Consider the following 17,921-nt stretch of genomic DNA (forward strand, 5'->3'; position numbering starts at 1 on the left):
TGCCCGGCCCGGGCCCATAGCTGTAAGCCCTGGCTCGGCCCGGGCCCGCGCTGCATGTTCGGACCGGGCCCGCGCTACAATGACTCGGCCTGACCTAGGCCCGGATGTCAGTCTGCGCGGGCTTCCTAAAAATGTGTAGTTAAGGTGAAAAACGAAATGCTTAACTTTTTTTCTTTCCATCATAAATGACCTAATCTTGGTGGACATCCCAACGGTATATAACAGAGTCCACATCCCAACGGTATATAACAGAGTCCACATCCCGAATAACGTGGAACAAAAATTCTAAACACATGGAAGAAAAAACATTTTCAAAACCCTGCATGAAGTATCCCTTTTTTTTATCGAAAGAGCGCGAGACTGCGCTACCAAGGCTCTTATTTGGGCTTGTTGGTTCCTAGAGTCGGACGTAGTGGCTATCGCACGAGGAACTGTGCATGCACCTACCTTCTGTATGCGTCTTCCAATTGTGCTAGCCACTATGTCCGAAGCGAGAATCTGATAAACTTACCAATAATATTGTAAATATTATATATGCTAAGAGCCATATAAGTAATTCTCTCTCTGTTCTCAATTGCTGGATCCGCGATGGATGGTATAACATGCTGTTCGCGATTATTTTCCTTTCGTTATGACTGTACTTCATGTGTAATGTCTTAGTTTACTACAATGAGTGTACTTTTGATCTAAGCAACACATTCCTATCATATATATAGCCTTGAATAGGACTGATAATATTGTTAAATTAAATAAATAATTCTACGTTTATGGTACATAAAAACAAATCAAGATGGGAGAAAATAATGATAAAATATTCTTCTGAGCAGAAGAGGGCACTCTGAAAGTACCCCAGAAGCAATGCTTGGCCAAGAAATGTTTGGCATGTCACTTTAGTTAATGTTGTTGTGCTCATGCACGCTTAAAAGCTATGGATTATAGGGATTTTAAATATGCCTCATTATTATCGATTAGCTCTTAAGGCAAGTTATTTGTTTGATCACATACAGAGACTTTCCGCGGCAACTAGGCCACAGGAGCTTGTGTGAAGGGCAGGAAAAAAAAGTTCTACAAAATCTTGTGCAACAATTTTCTATTGAATAACTCATGGCCGCTCTCCGCATTGTTATAGGAACGGAAAGGATAAAAAAGAACGCCTGTTTTTTTGTTTTTTTTTGTGCATCATTATGTGTTTGAATACTCGAAGATTTCTAATGCAATACTCTCTCATTCGATGGCGTTTTTCGTTTTCGTAGCGTAGAGATGTTTTTTTGTTTAAGGGAGGGAAGACGGCTGCCCGCCGAGCAGTCGAATAAAGGCTCTTCAGTGGCTCTTATGTAGATTCAAATGTCCAGTCGTTGGCGGTGCCACGAAAGAGGAATAATATAAGAATACCTTCTGCTAGATCCGACCAAATGTGCTCACTGATGGCTCAAAAATCCCAAGCTAGCGGTGTTCTGTACTTCATTTAGTAAGCGCGTACTCAAGCAAATAAGCTGCGCACATTGGATATCGACGCGGGCTCTATCAGCGAGGCCGCGGTCGAACTGAAATTGACAACGAACCGCCGCACGCCCGTCTGGCTTTCAGGTGATGATAGCAGTGGGACGAAACCACTGGGTGGAGCTGTATACGTCACAGGCGCTGTGCTAGTGTATGAAACTGCCTATCATGGTGACATATGTAGGCCTTGGAGCGTGCGTTATAATTTTTTAAAGTTTGGCTTTCGCGGTTTTGCTATCTGAGGAGGAGCTACAATTCTGCGAATGCAACATGCCCCCTAAAATCAAAATGAAAGAAATTAACGTAATTAGTTAATTAGCGAACTAATTGAAGCAGTTCATCTTATCTGATCTCCGCCATAATCCTCAATATGCCCCAGGGCTAAAATAAATCTAAAACAGTTGCATTTGCCTTATAATTTTCGACCTCCTGGTCTAATAAAGTTTTTTTCTTACATCATAGGCCTGCAGCAGACGTGGGTACATAATTTAAATCAGTGTCAGAGTCGAATCGACATCATCAGCAGCCAGACTGTACTCACTGAATTGTGAGGGCCTTTCCCTTGCTCTTCTATTTAACCCGGTCTTGTGCTAGCGGCATCCATTTCAACCTTGTGAACCTCTTAACCTCCTCCACCCATCTAACTTTCTGTAGCCCACTGTTAGGTTTTCCTTCCCCTGGAATCTAATTTGTTACCCTAGGCGACCATCGGGTATGCTCGTGGAAGTTTACGAAAAGTCTCGGATATCTCAATGCAAAAGTGTTGGGTAAGTTGTTCGCTCGCAGGCAACTGAAACGCTGAACTTTTCTATACTGAGTGCTTGTTCTTCGATCTGCAGCTTTTATCAGGGTCATATACTTTTATCTTCTTCTTGAAATTTCCTAGGAATTTTATCGCAGATTATAGCGTTAGATAACGCTGAAAAGTACTCACAAGTGAAGTAGTGCTCCGAAGCAAAGATGGCATTTCAAATGCTTTGTTTGCAGAGCGCGGCTCTTATGCGTCCTTTCGTCGGCTGAGCTGCGTCAACATTGGTGCCGTTCCCGGTGTAACCAAGCGAAAGAGAGCCATGTGCCACAAGAGAGTCACGAGACAAAGAGGATTTGGTTGGTTTGGTTTGTGGGGTTTAACGTCCCAAAGCGACTCAGGCTATGAGAGACGCCGTAGTGGAGGACTCCGGAAATTTCGACCACCTGGGGTTCTTTAACGTGCACTCACATCGCACAGCACACGGGCACCTTGCTTTTCGCCTCCATCGAAAAGCGGCCGTCGAGGCCGTGATTCGATCCCGCGTCCACCGACTCTGCGCTTCTCGCTAGTGGCCCTTCTTTTTCATCTGAGAAATTATCTGGCTCATGAAAAAAACAGTGCTTTGTAACAGCACGCACGCTTGCACACACGCACGAACGCACGCACGCACGTACGTACGTACGTACATACATACATACATACATACATACATACATACATACATACATACATACATACATACATACATACATACATACATACATACATACATACATACATACATACATACATACATACATACATACATACATACATACATACATACATACATACATACATACATACATACATACATACATACATACATACATACATACATACATACATACATACATACATACATACATACATACATACATACATACATACATACATACATACATACATACATACATACATACATACATACATACATACATACATACATACATACATACATACATACATACATACATACATACATACTCATAGATTGCAACAATGCTTAAATAGCTGCGCTAATATGACGCATAAGAGAGTATCAATTTTTTTTTTACACTTAGACTCGAAACTGCTCCTTCACGATTAGGCCCTAAATTGGACGCAGTCACAGAACACAAGGACTACGAAAAAAGAGCGCCATAAGAAAGCAACCTTGAATACCTGGTATTAGCACATCTGCCTGCATTGCTACTCGCTTTAACGAGGCAATCACTTCTCAGGTTATGTCTAGAAACATCTTCGCTAGCATCTGTGGCCGTACACTATGGAGGTACTCAGTCACTGAATTGCTTTTCTTGTAGACAAAGGCGCGAAATTGCAGCTGCATAAGAGGACTAGACAGGACCAGATTATCCAGGGTTCAAAGGGTTCAAATAAACTGGGTCCTTCTTTCTTCCCGAGAGCTGGAATAACAATGACGGATTTCGAGGTTTGGTGCCAAAACTAGTAAACCCATCTCCTTCCTGATTACCAATGCAACAACTAGAGCCTATACTATTGCAATGTGGAATGCTTCAAAAGCTGTTGGTCGCATCGTATGCTTATTTCCAAAGTTAGCCTCATATATCGGCAGGTGTAACATTAAGAGAGAGGAAGCGTGCAGAGTGCTTCAGAGAAATAACTCAAGTTACTGACATTTTAGTGGAAATCAAGAAGAAGAAATGGGCATGGGCAGGACATGTAGTGCTAAGAGAGGATAACCGATGGTCGCTTAGGGTAACAAACTGGATTCCAAGGGAAGGAAAGCGTAGCAGGGGGCGGCAGACAGTTAGGTGGACGGATGAGGTTAAGAAGTTCGCAGGGGACAAGTGGATGCAGCTAGCACAGAGGCCTTCGCCCTGCATTGGGTATAGTTAGGCTGATGATGAAAGTGGAAAACTGTGTACTAGCACAAATGGAGGAACAAAAAAATCCAAAGGGCTTTAGCTGGTCCTGCCTGGTTTCAGTTCGTTTCAGGTGGTCCCAACTGGTATTCAACTGGCATTGATTGGTTCCAAACCAGCAGCAGGAACTCAGCGGGTCCAAGTTTGCGGTCAAGTGGAATAAACAGGTTCTAGCTGGCTTTCAGTTCGGAGTCGGCTCGTGTACCACCTGGCTCAGTTGTGTGTTTTATTACTCTAGGTGTAAGCAGTGAAAGCTGTGACAAAAGCAATAAATTATTAGAGATGACTGCCCATATAGCTGACAGTCGCCTCAGCAGTTTTTCGCTGCTGAGATTGGCAATGCAGATTTCCAGGCAGCGCTCACTTTCTGCCAGCGCAACCATTTCAAAAACGATTTAGCTCCCCGCATTATGGCAACGTTGTGTAGTAATAAACATTATTTGCTGTGCTTTAAATCAGCATATAGAGCATATATTATCGCCGTTCGTGTAGAAATGCTGTCTTAGACAATCTTCAATTTGTCTTGATATATGAATTCGCAATAATATCGTATGATTGATGGCGTATTTACAGTAATAATTTGCGAGCAGCTTATGAACAAGGCCCATCTCTACTTCGGCTGTGCTCACACGCAGCCAATCGTCTTGCGCTATCGAATTAGCCAGGAAAATATGTCATGAGAAATTTATTTTACACGAATGCGCGTTCGGAGTCTTGAGGGAGGATGTTTTGTATCTGTAATTCCCTACAAAAGCTTAGTCTCGATGTGCTCTGCGGGCAAGCCCATGTTCAGGCGATGTTCATAAACATACCGCAAAGTCTTCTAGTAAATACGGCGCGTATTCTCTGCAGTAAATCCTAAAACGCGGCAGGCATATAACATGATAACAGTAGGTAAGGTTGGGAGGTGGGGGGGGGGGATGGGGGGGGTTATGGGGTTCTCTTACTTTTTTTTTTTTTTTGAAGCCGGCCCCTCATCACTGTTAATCCTGCCCTGGAGCTAGAATATGAGAATATGAGGAAACCGCTTCACGACTGCATAAGAATAGCGATAAATTACTTTTTCCACACCAGTAAATAACTTACGCGTTGAAACAACGCTCGACCATATCGAAAAATCTAATGTGAATCTAATCTGTAAATACGAGCCTGGCGGGTCGCAACCCTTCTCCTGTCGTGTTCGAGGTATTCTGTTTCGCAGCGTTGAACTGTAGTATTTGTGAATATATTACGCGGGCTAACAATGTGCATTTCTACTGAGCTCCAGCACACTACGCGTCCTCCGCATAGTTTCCGTCACGTATGAGGCTCGACTATATTAGGTGGGGTGAAACTTTGGCCCACCTAAAATATTGTTTTATTTACAGAAATTGATTTTTACATTGGGTGACCTTTTGACACACAATTTATTTACCTTTCAGAAAATATATAGCACTAGCTGTACACGACCTCAAAAATGCTTTTTGTATCCTGCTTTTTTTTTCTTCACACTGAGCAAAAGATGGTAGCTTTAATAGGGTAGAGGGCTTACACGAGGCCGACACTGTCGGCTCAACGACCGTCGTGTCGAGCTGGCTCAGCCCGACGGCAAAGGGGTAGGTTGCCTCGGCCCGACCCTCTGGGCAAGGAGCATGTGTACGCTCCACGTCGGCCCAGCGCCTCCTCGACTCCTCGCTAGTCGACCAACCGCAGGGGATGGGAGCGTGAGCTGTTCGTCTGCGCACTCTACCTCTTTCTCATCTCCCGCCTGAGCTTAGTTCCCTTGCTTGAAGCTAGGTGTAGCGGCAATCTCCGCCTGATTATAGGCTCGACAGGAACGGTTTCATGCAAACCCGGCCGGGTCATGCTGGCTCAGCCTAATAACTGACTCAGCCCGACTATACCCGCTATAGCGTCGGGCTCAAGTATACAAGGCTATAGCGTCTGGAGCTATTGTGATTACCCAGGCGCCAGTTTCCTTCAGTTGCAGTTGTTGCCCCAGCCCACAACATCTTGAGGCACTAGCCATCAATCCCTTGTCACATGCTGAAAAGCGAAGAGAAGAGAGAAGTTTCGGAGAAGAGAAGGCTATTCGGAGAGAGGGACTGGATCTCTTTTCATTGTTTGTTTACTGCCCTGGGTTAGATGATGAATGCAACCCCCAGAGACAGTATAAGAATCGTTAACGGTCGGTGAAGCCCAGAACGGGTCTCAGGAAATGATGCTCCCGCCCCTTTCTCCATCCGCCCTATATTTCTTTCGAAAAACTTTTAAAAAATCAAGAAAATTGGTAGTTGGGAGAACCCGACTAGGCCCCGGTCTAGGGCAAGGCTAGCTTCGAATCTCGCGAGTGCAAGGAGCCCCAAGCTTTTGTTGGGACGCGTAGTTCCTATTTTGAATTTTAAGCGGTCGGCAAGGCCGGCCGCGGTTTCTCAAACTTTTAAAGTTGCAAATACGACACGTAAAAATTTATATAGAGCCTTTGATTTTTATCCGAAAGAGTCTCTGGCCTCCTGTTTTTTCACCGTACGCCATCACCGAAACGACTATACTGGTCCTTTCTCAAAAATGATTTTCTGTGGGTTCAAGTACTGTGCTTTTGCCTTAAGAACTACGAGGGTAAGCAAAAAAAAAATTGACAGCTGATTTTCCTAAGATGACTAAATGCAAAACATATGTGGAAACACGTTTCGTTTCGCTGTCGATTCGAAGCTAGGGTTCAAAGCTCAGGCTTCAGGCAAAAATCGGCGAAATCTCTGACTGAAGATTTTTGTGATAGCGTACAATAAAATATTGGGACTACTTAACGCACATTAAGAGGTTGGTTGGTTTGTGGGGTTTAACGTCCCAAAGCAACTCAGGCTATGAGAGACGCCATTTTAAGAGGAAAGCGCGATAACGAAGTTTGGATCCATAGCAGACGAACAGAAGTTGACGCAGACGACGACAATCAATGCACAGCCTGAATGAGTGGCAGTTAAACATTTCGGACAATCGGCTGCGGTATACGTGTAAGCTTAAACAGGGTGTTGAAATGAAACCCATTCATCATTCGGGACAAATCAAATCTGAAGGAAGGAAAGTGGAAACGCAACTGTGTCGACTGTTTACCAACCTAGCGTCTGAAGAAGAGCAAATGCCTGGCATGCTCATGAATGCCGTAAAAGAAATAAAAGCCACACTGGAAGGTTTTGATAAGTGGATGTATAAGAATGCGGAGATAGCAGCGCGCTCGGAGAAGTGGCTAGCTGGCCAAGTGCCGACGAAAAGGACACTTACAGATAAAAAGCAGCATGCGCGGAAGAACAAAATCGGGACTATCGAGTACGAACGACAACGTCGCAAGAACAGAGCGAAATATAAAGAGCCTTTGTAGAGCATTATCGAAGGTTGTTTGAGTACAAAGCGTCTACTAACGAGGGCCTTTAAACAAAGAGTACTCTCCACTTATGCCTCAACTTGAAAATGAAATCGCTGAACGATAGAGAGGTATTCAAAAGATAGTGACTGCATTAGGCGGATTGAATGCTGGCAAATCCCTATGACCTTGTCGCTTGAGGGCTGCTTGGGTTGTAATGCTTTACAAACTGTTTGTGGAATGCCTCGAAGTAGGTTATTTGCCACCTTCGTTTGACAGACCTTGTACTTTTTAGTACCAAAAACTGAGGACCCCGATAACCTTCTTAAAGTAGGAAGCTGCAGGTCAATCGCGTTAACCAACGTAGAATATACAGCCCTCAAGAAGGTTCAAGCAGAAAGAATACAAAGCGTTATTAAATTTATTGTAGGGCCTCACCGAGCATGTCGGATAAAAGTAGGTAGGAGTATATTATATTTAACAATATTGTAAGGTAACGCGAAGGTCGGACTTGGGGAATCAGGCTTTATTACAGACCTGAAGCCTTGGTCGCACACTGCAGCCAAACACACTCCGCGATGACGATGGGTATCTACAAGAGGGAGCAGGATGAAGATGAAGCAGCACGTTCAGCAGTGTGGAAGATGAAGCGCCACACAGTGCTCACACTATTTCGCCCGCGCAGTTCAAGCGGCCAGCCTGGCCGCAATTAGTCCGCAGGAATGCGCCGAACAAAAGGTTTCATACGTGAAACGTGGACAACTTCAGTGCCACGGTAACGACAGTCCGGAGGAGGGTAAACAGGGGAGACGCGATAGTTGACCGGGGAGGTTTTTGCAAGAACTGTGTAAGGACCAATGTAACGGTGCTGTAACTTGTCACAAAGGCCAGGAGTGCGTAATGGGGTCCAAAGTAACACCTCGTCGCCGGGACGGAACGAAACTTGGCGATGGGTTGCATCATAGCGGTACTTGCGGTCTTCCTGGCTAGCTTCCGTGTTGACGCGAGCAAGCCGGCGTGATTTGGCCACTCGGGAAAGGAACTGGTCAGGAAGAGAGGATGAGGAACTGGCATGTGTAGAAAGAAAAGAGGCGTCAAGAAAGGTAGCGGGAGAACGGCCGTAAACGAGGAAAAACGGGGTGTAACCTGTGGTCCGCTGTACAGCCGTATTGTAGGCGAACGTAACAAAAGGAAGTATTACGTCCCAGTTTCGGTGGTCCTGGTCGACATACATAGACAACATGTCAGAAAGCGTGCGGTGGAACCGCTCAGTCAACCCATTGGTCTGCGGGTGATAGCTGGAGGTCAATTTGTGATGTGTGGTTGAGGCTTCAATAACTTCGGCTACAATCTTCGACAGAAATGTCCGACCACGATCGCTGAGAAGCACTTGAGGGGCCCCATGGCGCAGTACGAGCGATTCCAAAAAGAAGGTCGCGACCTCATGTGCTGAGCCATTAGGCAGGGAAGCGGTCTCAGCGTAGCGTGTTAGGTGGTCGACGGCGGTGACGATCCAGCGATTACCTCGTGCGGACAATGGAAGTGGCCCGTATAAGTCTATGCCAACAACGGCAAAAGGAGTAGCAGGGCAAGGTAGCGGCTGTAGTAGGCCAGCAGGAGGAGAAGTGGGCCGTTTGCGGCGCTGACATGGCAGACAAGAGGCGACGTATTTTGCCACACTTGAGGCGAGGCCTGGCCAGAAGAAACGGGCTTTCACGCGGTGGTAAGTTTTATGAAAGCCTAAGTGACCGGCTGTAGCATCATCGTGGAAAGCCGCCAGGATACGGGTGCGAAGCGCTCTCGGAATAACGGGGACCCAACGGGTGCCTTCGGAGCAATAAATATAACGGGAGAGCACGCCGTTGTCAAGTTTGAACTTTTGGAGTTGCCTGCGCATCCTAGCGGTAGGAGGGTGAGAAGCACCGGTGAGAAGGTTGATTAGGGAAATACAGTAGGGATCTGCTCGCTGGTTTGAAATAATGGCGTAGCGATCTGGAGCAGCGGCAAGAGTAGCACAGGTTAAGGTTGGGGCTCTGGACGACATTGGGACGTCGAGGGTGCACGCAGGAAGGCTCGAGGAAGCACTAGGTGGCGATTCTGATAGCGGGCAGCGGGAAAGAGCATCGGCATCTCGATGTTTGCGTCCCGATTTGAATATGACATCAAAGTGGTACTCCTGCAAACGCAAAATCCAACGGCCCAGGCGTCCAGTCAAATTTTTGAGGGTTGATAACCAGCACAGAGCGTGGTGATCGGTAACGATCGTGAAATGGCGGCCGTAGAGGTAGGGGCGAAATTTCTGAACTGCCCAAACGACGGCTAGGCACTCTTGCTCAGTGATGGTGTAGTTGCGTTCCGCTAGTGTTAGAGTTCGACTGGCAAACGCAATTACCTTTTCCCGAGAAGCGGTATCACGTTGCAGAAGTATGGCGCCGATACCGAGGCTGCTGGCATCGGTGTGAAGAATGGTGGCAGCAGTGTCGTCGAAGTGAACGAGAACAGGGTCCGAAGTGAGGGCATTCTTTAGGGTTTGGAAAGCTTTTTCGCATTCTTCGGACCAATTGAAAGTAGTACGGTCTGTAAGGAGGCGGTGCAGCGGTGCAGCAATGGTAGCGAAATTTCGAATGAAACGGCGAAAGTACGAAGACAGGCCAAGGAAACTGCGTAGTTCCTTAGTCCGCTGAGGGCGTGCAAAGTTCAAAACTGCAGCAAGCTTGTCAGGGTCGGGTCGAATGCCATCGCGGCTGACGAGGTGGCCCAGGATCTTGATTTCTTTCTTGGCGAAATTACACTTTTTTGTGTTCAGCTGGAGACCGGCGGATGCCAGGCACGTTAATACTTGATCAAGGCGGCATAAATGATCAGAAAAAGTCGCAGAGAAAATAACTATGTCGTCCAGGTAGCACAAGCATGTTTTCCACTTAAGTCCTCTAAGAACAGTGTCAATCATGCGCTCAAACGTAGCGGGGGCATTACAAAGTCCAAAAGGCATGACATTGAATTCGTAAAGCCCATCGGGAGTAGCGAATGCTGTTTTTTCTTTGTCGGCTTCGTGCATCGGTATCTGCCAGTAACCGGAACGCAAATCCAAAGTGGAGAAATATTCGGCGCCCTGAAGACAGTCGAGGGAGTCGTCAATTCGTGGCATAGGGTAAACATCTTTTCGAGTGACTTTGTTAAGTGCGCGGTAATCAACGCAAAAACGCACGGACCCATCCTTTTTTTTGACCAAGACGACCGGAGATGACCAGGGGCTAGCTGATGGCCGAATAATGTCCCGCCGGAGCATATCATTCACATTATCTTCTATGATTTTACGTTCTGATAAGGAAACACGGTAAGGGCGGCGGCTAACAATAGAAGTACCTTCTGTAATAATGCGGTGCTGTGCAGAAGACGTTCGGCCCAAGGTCGGAGAAGTGACATCAAAGGAGGCTTGGTGTTTTCGAAGTAATTCCTGCAAAGCTTGGCGGTGAGTCGCAGGAAGGTCAGGATTGATGGTGCCAAAGAGAACACAGAGAGAAGCATCGGAAGAAGCTGCTGGTGAGGAAGAGGGGGCGGTAAGGGTGGTGAGGGACACCGGGTGAATGTCCAGGACACAAGGAAAACATGTCCCTTTAGTCAGCACAATGGGCTCTGGGGAAGTGTTCGAAGCAGCGACAAGCGCTGTGCCATGCTCAAACCGAACAAGACTTGGTGGTAGCGCGATTCCGCGGGTCAGATGGCGATCAGAAGGCACGATTAGCACATCTCCGTTATCAATGTCAGCAGAAGTAAGCGCGACAAGTTGTTCGCATCCAGGGGGCAACACTGAGTTAGTAGCGGCAAGCAGGCGATAACGGGGCTCGGGATGTTCAGAAGACGGATCGCTCTCGTTCATGTAAATGATCCTGTCGCGACACGAAATGCTGGCTGATGCGGCAGACAGAAAATCCCAGCCTAAAATAATTGGGTGAGCGCACGGTGACATCACGGCAAATTGTACATGGTGGCGGACACCGTCAACAAAAACTCGCACAGTACACTTAGCAGAAGGCCGAATTATTGCACCATTAGCTCCACGGAGTTCAGGTCCATCATAAGGCGTTTTCACTTTTCGCAAGCGGGAGCACAAGTCAGTGTGTATCACAGAAACAGCGGCGCCCGTGTCAACCAAAGCTTCAACAGATAATCCTTCAACCCGCACTAAAATAATATTCCAGGGACGTTCCGGAGGATTTTTGGGATGGCCGAAGAGTGCAGTTTTCCCTCCTAAAACTGCAGTGGTCAGTTTTCCGACAGGCGGGGGGTCGTCAGAGAAGCTTGACGGAGAGGCGAGGCTGAGCGGCGAAAAGGCGAAAGAGAACGGCGTCTTGAAGGCCTGTAACCAGCAGGCGGAGCGGGGCTTTCTGGCGGGGGTGATGAACGTCGGGGATAATCGGGGAATGAACGGTGGTTAGAGCCGGAAAAGCGAGGAGGGTAGTCTGCTTCAAATGATTCGTAGCCGCGGCGTTCATTCTGGAGCCTGCGACGACAGAAGCGGGAAATATGGCCTCGGTACCCGCAGTAATAACACACAGGCCGGGCTGGGCGCCAGTTGGGGTAGTATGTCGGCGCTGCGGCAGGTGGTGCCAATGCAGCGACATGAGCAGTGGTAGGCGCCGGTGGCGTAGGCACTCCAACTGCGGGCGGCAAGGACGTAATCTGGGCGTACGTTGGCACCTGACAAATGGTAGGAGCGACCGATGTTGGCGGGGAATAGGTCATTGAGGCCAGCTCTTCTTTAACAATGCTACGCAGGCCGGCACTTGAATTATGTGGCTCAGATGCAGGGCGGCACAAATTACCTTGAGCCGAGAGCTCTTCACGAATTAATTCGCGAATAAGCACACGGAGGTCAGCTTCGGCAGTGAAACCAAATGAAGTGGGATCAGGCTGCAGGCGTATTGACTGTAGTTCGTCAAGGCGTTGACAAGTGGATATGATGGCATCGATTGTGGTAGGGTTCTGCACGGCCAGGGCGTTGTAGGCGAGTGGCCCAATACCTTTAAGGACGTGCCGAACCCGCTCGGCCTCTGGCATTGTGTCATTGATGCGCCGACAAAGTGAAAGTACATCTTCTATATAAGAGGTGTAGGTCTCATTAGGCCGCTGAAGTCGGGCTTCTAGCTTCTTCTTGGCGGACTCCGTGCGAACAGTAGGAGCGCAGAAAATCTGGCGTAACTTTTGTTTAAAGGTAGCCCAGTCCGGAATCGTCGACTCATGATTTAGAAACCACGTTTTGGCCACATCCGTCAAATAAAAGGACACATTAATTAATTTAAGAGAATCGTCCCATCGGTTGAAAGCACTGACCCGGTCGTAGCTGTCGAGCCAGTCATCAGCGTCGTCGCCGCGGAGACCGGCGAACATCTGCGGGTCGCGCTGGCGGCTACTGACAGTCCAAGTGGCAAGGGGAGCTGGAGTCGAGTTGGTAGCAGCCGGAATAGCGGAGTGGCCTTCTTGTGTCATGACGATGGTGGTCGGGGTCAAACGGCGGCCAGAACGAAGCTCCAGGTGGATGCAGGTGACGAAGCAGCGGGGAAATCAAGGCGCACCTCCACCACGTGTAAGGTAACGCGAAGGTCGGACTTGGGGAATCAGGCTTTATTACAGACCTGAAGCCTTGGTCGCACACTGCAGCCAAACACACTCCGCGATGACGATGGGTATCTACAAGAGGGAGCAGGATGAAGATGAAGCAGCACGTTCAGCAGTGTGGAAGATGAAGCGCCACACAGTGCTCACAATATTTACGCAATCAATTTTCAGTGTTGCGATGCTCCAACCCGTAAAGTTGCAATGCTTCAATCTGACCTTGAAAAAGCATTCAATAAGGTTTCGCACGAAATACTACACTGCTCGTTGGAGTATGTGGGCTTGAATTCAGTCATCAGTAATGGTATTAAAATAACATATGCATCTTTTTCCACACGTCTCATGATAAACTAAGTGCTAACAGAGAACGTTTTTGTGCGCGCATCTGTACGACAGGCTTTCCCGCTTTATACTCTGCTCTACATTTGGAGTTTGTGCAGGAGGATTGATTGTTGCCAGGTGGTCTATTCGCGGTTTTATGTTTGGGACATGCGAGTGTGCAATACTTCTAAGACCTCACAGTAGTTCCACTGAGGCTGAAAAGGAGCTGAAAAGCTTTGCAAACGAACAAGTGGTATTGTTAATTTATTGAAATGCTTGTGATTATGGCATGGAAAATGGGATATTCAGACAGAGACGTTTGACAGTGGGGGATGGACAAAAACGCCAGAGGTTTACTTGGGAGCTCTGTTTGACCAATGCAAATTCAATTCCGATTACTGTATAGGAGTAAAAAAGGGGATAAAATGCGTCATAAAACGATGGATCAAATTCATCAATTTTTGCATGTCCAGCTGTGTATAATATAGAAAATTGAGGGAAGATACCAGGCCGCCTCTACCTTTCTTTAATCCCAGGCTGTCCCCATGGCTGTAAATGTGGCAACATGACACTGGGTCTTTATTGTTGTTGTTGTTGTTGTCCAAATAACTTATGGCACATACCCACAGAGGGAGATCGGCCAAGAATTGGGTAGCAAATAATTTTTTTTTAAATATACTTGCATAAAAAAAATGATTTGAGGGGTAGAGGAAAGGAAACAAAACGGGAAATAAGTGAAATATAAAATGAAAAGTGGTAACACTCACGGGAGATTGACATTATAATTGTAGAACAAGTGATGTTTAAATATTTAGCAAGGCAAACGATTTGAGTCCAGTAAAAAATTTTGCATGGCGGTAAAAACAGACCTGTGACTGTGCCCAAGGATGGTGGCGCCAAATGATAACAATGTCGGGCTGCTTAAACTAAGGCCAAGCTGTTGCAATGGCCTTTCCATCAACTGTTTTCTCAACGTAGTAAAGCGGCGGCAAAACAATAAAAAGTGATCTAATGTTTCTTGTTCACCGCAAAATGCGCAGACGGGAGACACTGCCAAACTAGACTTGTAAAGATAGAAATTTAAAGGTGGGATACGGCATCGCAGCCTTGTTAGTGAAATCTCAAGTTGCCGTGAATGACATAATTTTCTATTCCAAGAATAATTTAGATGCAGGTAGTCATCAGATCTTAAAATATGTCCATTTTTCATATTTAATAGAACGTTTCTTATTGCACGCTCTTCGTTCCCAAAGCTTCTTCTTTGTCTTTCTCATCGTTCTGTTTACAGATTCTTGCTCGAGTCTGCAACACACTCCGCGGCCTGAGGTGAGATGTAGCTCGATGGTGGAACAGTATCGCACCAATGATCTGTGATGACAGTCATGATGAATTCGGTACTGTCATCTCGCTCGTGAACTTCGTCAGTGATGCATGATTTCCTCCACGAACACTGGCATCCAACTTCCGCAGTTGGACACCAACAGTTCAGAACAAGATGAATCTGTAGGGGCAAGGCAGCACAGATTCGAATCGCACACTCTAGCCCAAACTGTCCAAGTTCTTCCGAGAATTCTTGTGCTGCACGCCCTGCAACACACTGCGCAGATTAATCGGCGCTGAGTGACCCCAATACATAGCTCAACGTCAATCTCATAGTTCATGTAGGAGTCCAGTAAGTACAGTGACACATCGGTAGTTTCCTCGCAGCCTGTGGCAACCCTTATGATAATGACCTGCGACCAATGGATGTCGTCTAAGATGCCGTCGTGAGAGTTGTAGACCGGAAGTTGATTCCGCTCGTTCAACATATGCCTCAGTTTCGCATCGTGGTTCACCTGGTGGCTGTAAGTGATCAAGCTATCATCGCTGTTCTGCTACAGGGTCATTGTAGCTATGGGACCCTTATTAAAGTTGCACAATGTCTATGGGTTCCGGTTCTGTTGAGTGAGGACCAGAGCACCACCTCTCCAGGTATCGGCTGTGACACCACTTGCACTGCTTACAAGTAACGTGGTACTTTAAGAGAAAGAGGCTCACTGAGCTGCTCCGCGTTTTTTGGAAGTCACAGTCTCGATTTCCAGAGCACTGATGGTTTCGTGTTGTTTCTGTTGGAACTCTGGCTTTAGTATGAGTTCGTAAAGCTCCTGCTCGCTCACAATCTTCTTGTATAGCGTCGTGTCGGGCTCGATATATCCAAGTTCGAACATCTGGAGCACCACGGACAGGGGGCAGGACTTGGACGCCACCTGGTTGTTGGAGCCTTGCTCCCCGGCATTGAATGTCTTGCGGCTTCGTCCCACTTCACTTTAAGCGTAATCGCCATAGATTTGTTCAACTGCTTAAACATGTAATCTCAACGCTGGAATTGCATACATGGTGCTGGAGGTTCTAGGCGCACATCATTGACGCCAACACTTTGACACAACTCACGTGCATACATATCAAATGCATATCAAATGCAAAGACACAATGTTTATTTTTTATTTTTTATGAGTGATCGAAGTGGGTGGTAGCAGGCTTATTTGCCACTCTTGCCAGGCAGGATGATGCCATCATACTTCTGTTGGAACCATTTGATGGCCTCCGCCTTGCAGAGCCGGTGGTTAGCACCAATGGTGCCCTTCTTGTGGCGCCGGTGGGCAACGTTGAAACCTGGCCGTCCCAGGACCACGTAGAAGTCCAGGCCGTAGATACCAATGGTGGGGTCATACTTGATGCCCAAGTCAATGTGCTCCTGGATGCCAAAGCCAAAATTTCCCGTGTCCGAGAAGTTGTCCTTGCGCAGCTCGTACTCTCGCACCTTGAGGCCTTTCTCAAGAATCTCCTCTGCCTTGGGTCCCCGTATTGTGCAGTGCACGGCAATCTTTTCGTTTCTCCTGATGCCGAAAGATCGCACTGTGTAGCGGGCCTTGGAGAAAACTGGTTGCTGGCCTGTTAGTTGTTCGAGCACCTTGGCAGCTCGTGTCAGCCTGTCTCCGGACTCACCAACACAAATGTTAAGGCACAGCTTTCGGATTCGAACCTCCCGCATGGGGTTCTTATCCTTGTCTTTCTTGTCCTTCTTGATTACTTTCGGCTTCGCCGTCATGGTGCCGACCGGAAAAAGAACTTCGCTTGCCTTGACTTGTCTGTCTACACTCTGAAAAAACACTTGGTTTCCACTAATTTCTTTTTGCGCACTGGCCTTTGTGTGTGTGTGTGTGTGTGTGTGTGTGTGTGTGTGTGTGTGTGTGTGTGTGTGTGTGTGTGTGTGTGTGTGTGTGTGTGTGTGTGTGTGTGTGTGTGTGTGTGTGTGTGTGTGTGTGTGTGTGTGTGTGTGTGTGTGTGTGTGTGTGTGTGTGTGTGTGTGTGTGTGTGTGTGTGTGTGTGTGTGTGTGTGTGTGTGTGTGTGTGTGTGTGTGTGTGTGTGTGTGTGTGTGTGTGTGTGTGTGTGTGTGTGTGTGTGTGTGTGTGTGTGTGTGTGTGTGTGTGTGTGTGTGTGTGTGTGTGTGTGTGTGTGTGTGTGTGTGTGTGTGTGTGTGTGTGTGTGTGTGTGTGTGTGTGTGTGTGTGTGTGTGTGTGTGTGTGTGTGTGTGTGTGTGTGTGTGTGTGTGTGTGTGTGTGTGTGTGTGTGTGTGTGTGTGTGTGTGTGTGTGTGTGTGTGTGTGTGTGTGTGTGTGTGTGTGTGTGTGTGTGTGTGTGTGTGTGTGTGTGTGTGTGTGTGTGTGTGTGTGTGTGTGTGTGTGTGTGTGTGTGTGTGTGTGTGTGTGTGTGTGTGTGTGTGTGTGTGTGTGTGTGTGTGTGTGTGTGTGTGTGTGTGTGTGTGTGTGTGTGTGTGTGTGTGTGTGTGTGTGTGTGTGTGTGTGTGTGTGTGTGTGTGTGTGTGTGTGTGTGTGTGTGTGTGTGTGTGTGTGTGTGTGTGTGTGTGTGTGTGTGTGTGTGTGTGTGTGTGTGTGCGCGTGCGCGTGCGCGTGCGCGTGCGCGTGCGCGTGCGCGTGCGCGTGCGCGTGTGCGTGTGCGTGTGCGTGTGCGTGTGCGTGTGCGTGCGCGTGTGTGTGTGTGTGTGTGTGTGTGTGTGTGTGTGTGTGTGTGTGTGTGTGTGTGTGTGTGTGTGTGTGTGTGTGTGTGTGTGTGTGTGTGTGTGTGTGTGTGTGTGTGTGTGTGTGTGTGTGTGTGTGTGTGTGTGTGCGTGCGTGCGTGTGCGTGTGTATGTGTGTGTGTGTGTGTGTGTGTGTTGGTGAAGCAATGGCCGCCACTTTTCCAGGCTGCTCGATGATTCTTTTTCTTTCTTAGCCAACCTTGCGCACTGCACAAGTGTTTGCAGCATTGCACGACTAAGTTCTCGCGCTTGTATAATAACATCGTCTACAGAGGTCCGCATGTCAGCTGAAATCACTGTTACGGCGTCTTCCTCTCGCATATGTTCTTCAGAAGCCGCACTATGAAGCTCATCGAGGGAGACTGAGTAACTATGCGGTTCACTTTATTATTT

General features: G+C 47.4%; 1 pseudogene; it reads right to left on the reverse strand.

The window, feature by feature from the left end:
- Positions 1-15,917: 15,917 nt before the first annotated feature.
- On the reverse strand, positions 15,918-16,577 carry LOC146183934 (large ribosomal subunit protein uL5 pseudogene; annotated as a pseudogene).
- Between the last annotated feature and the right edge of the window lie 1,344 nt (positions 16,578-17,921).

Source organism: Amblyomma maculatum, chromosome 7 (genome assembly GCF_055883805.1).
Source record: "Amblyomma maculatum isolate TAMU_Amacu chromosome 7, ASM5588380v1, whole genome shotgun sequence".
Taxonomy (NCBI): domain Eukaryota; kingdom Metazoa; phylum Arthropoda; class Arachnida; order Ixodida; family Ixodidae; genus Amblyomma; species Amblyomma maculatum.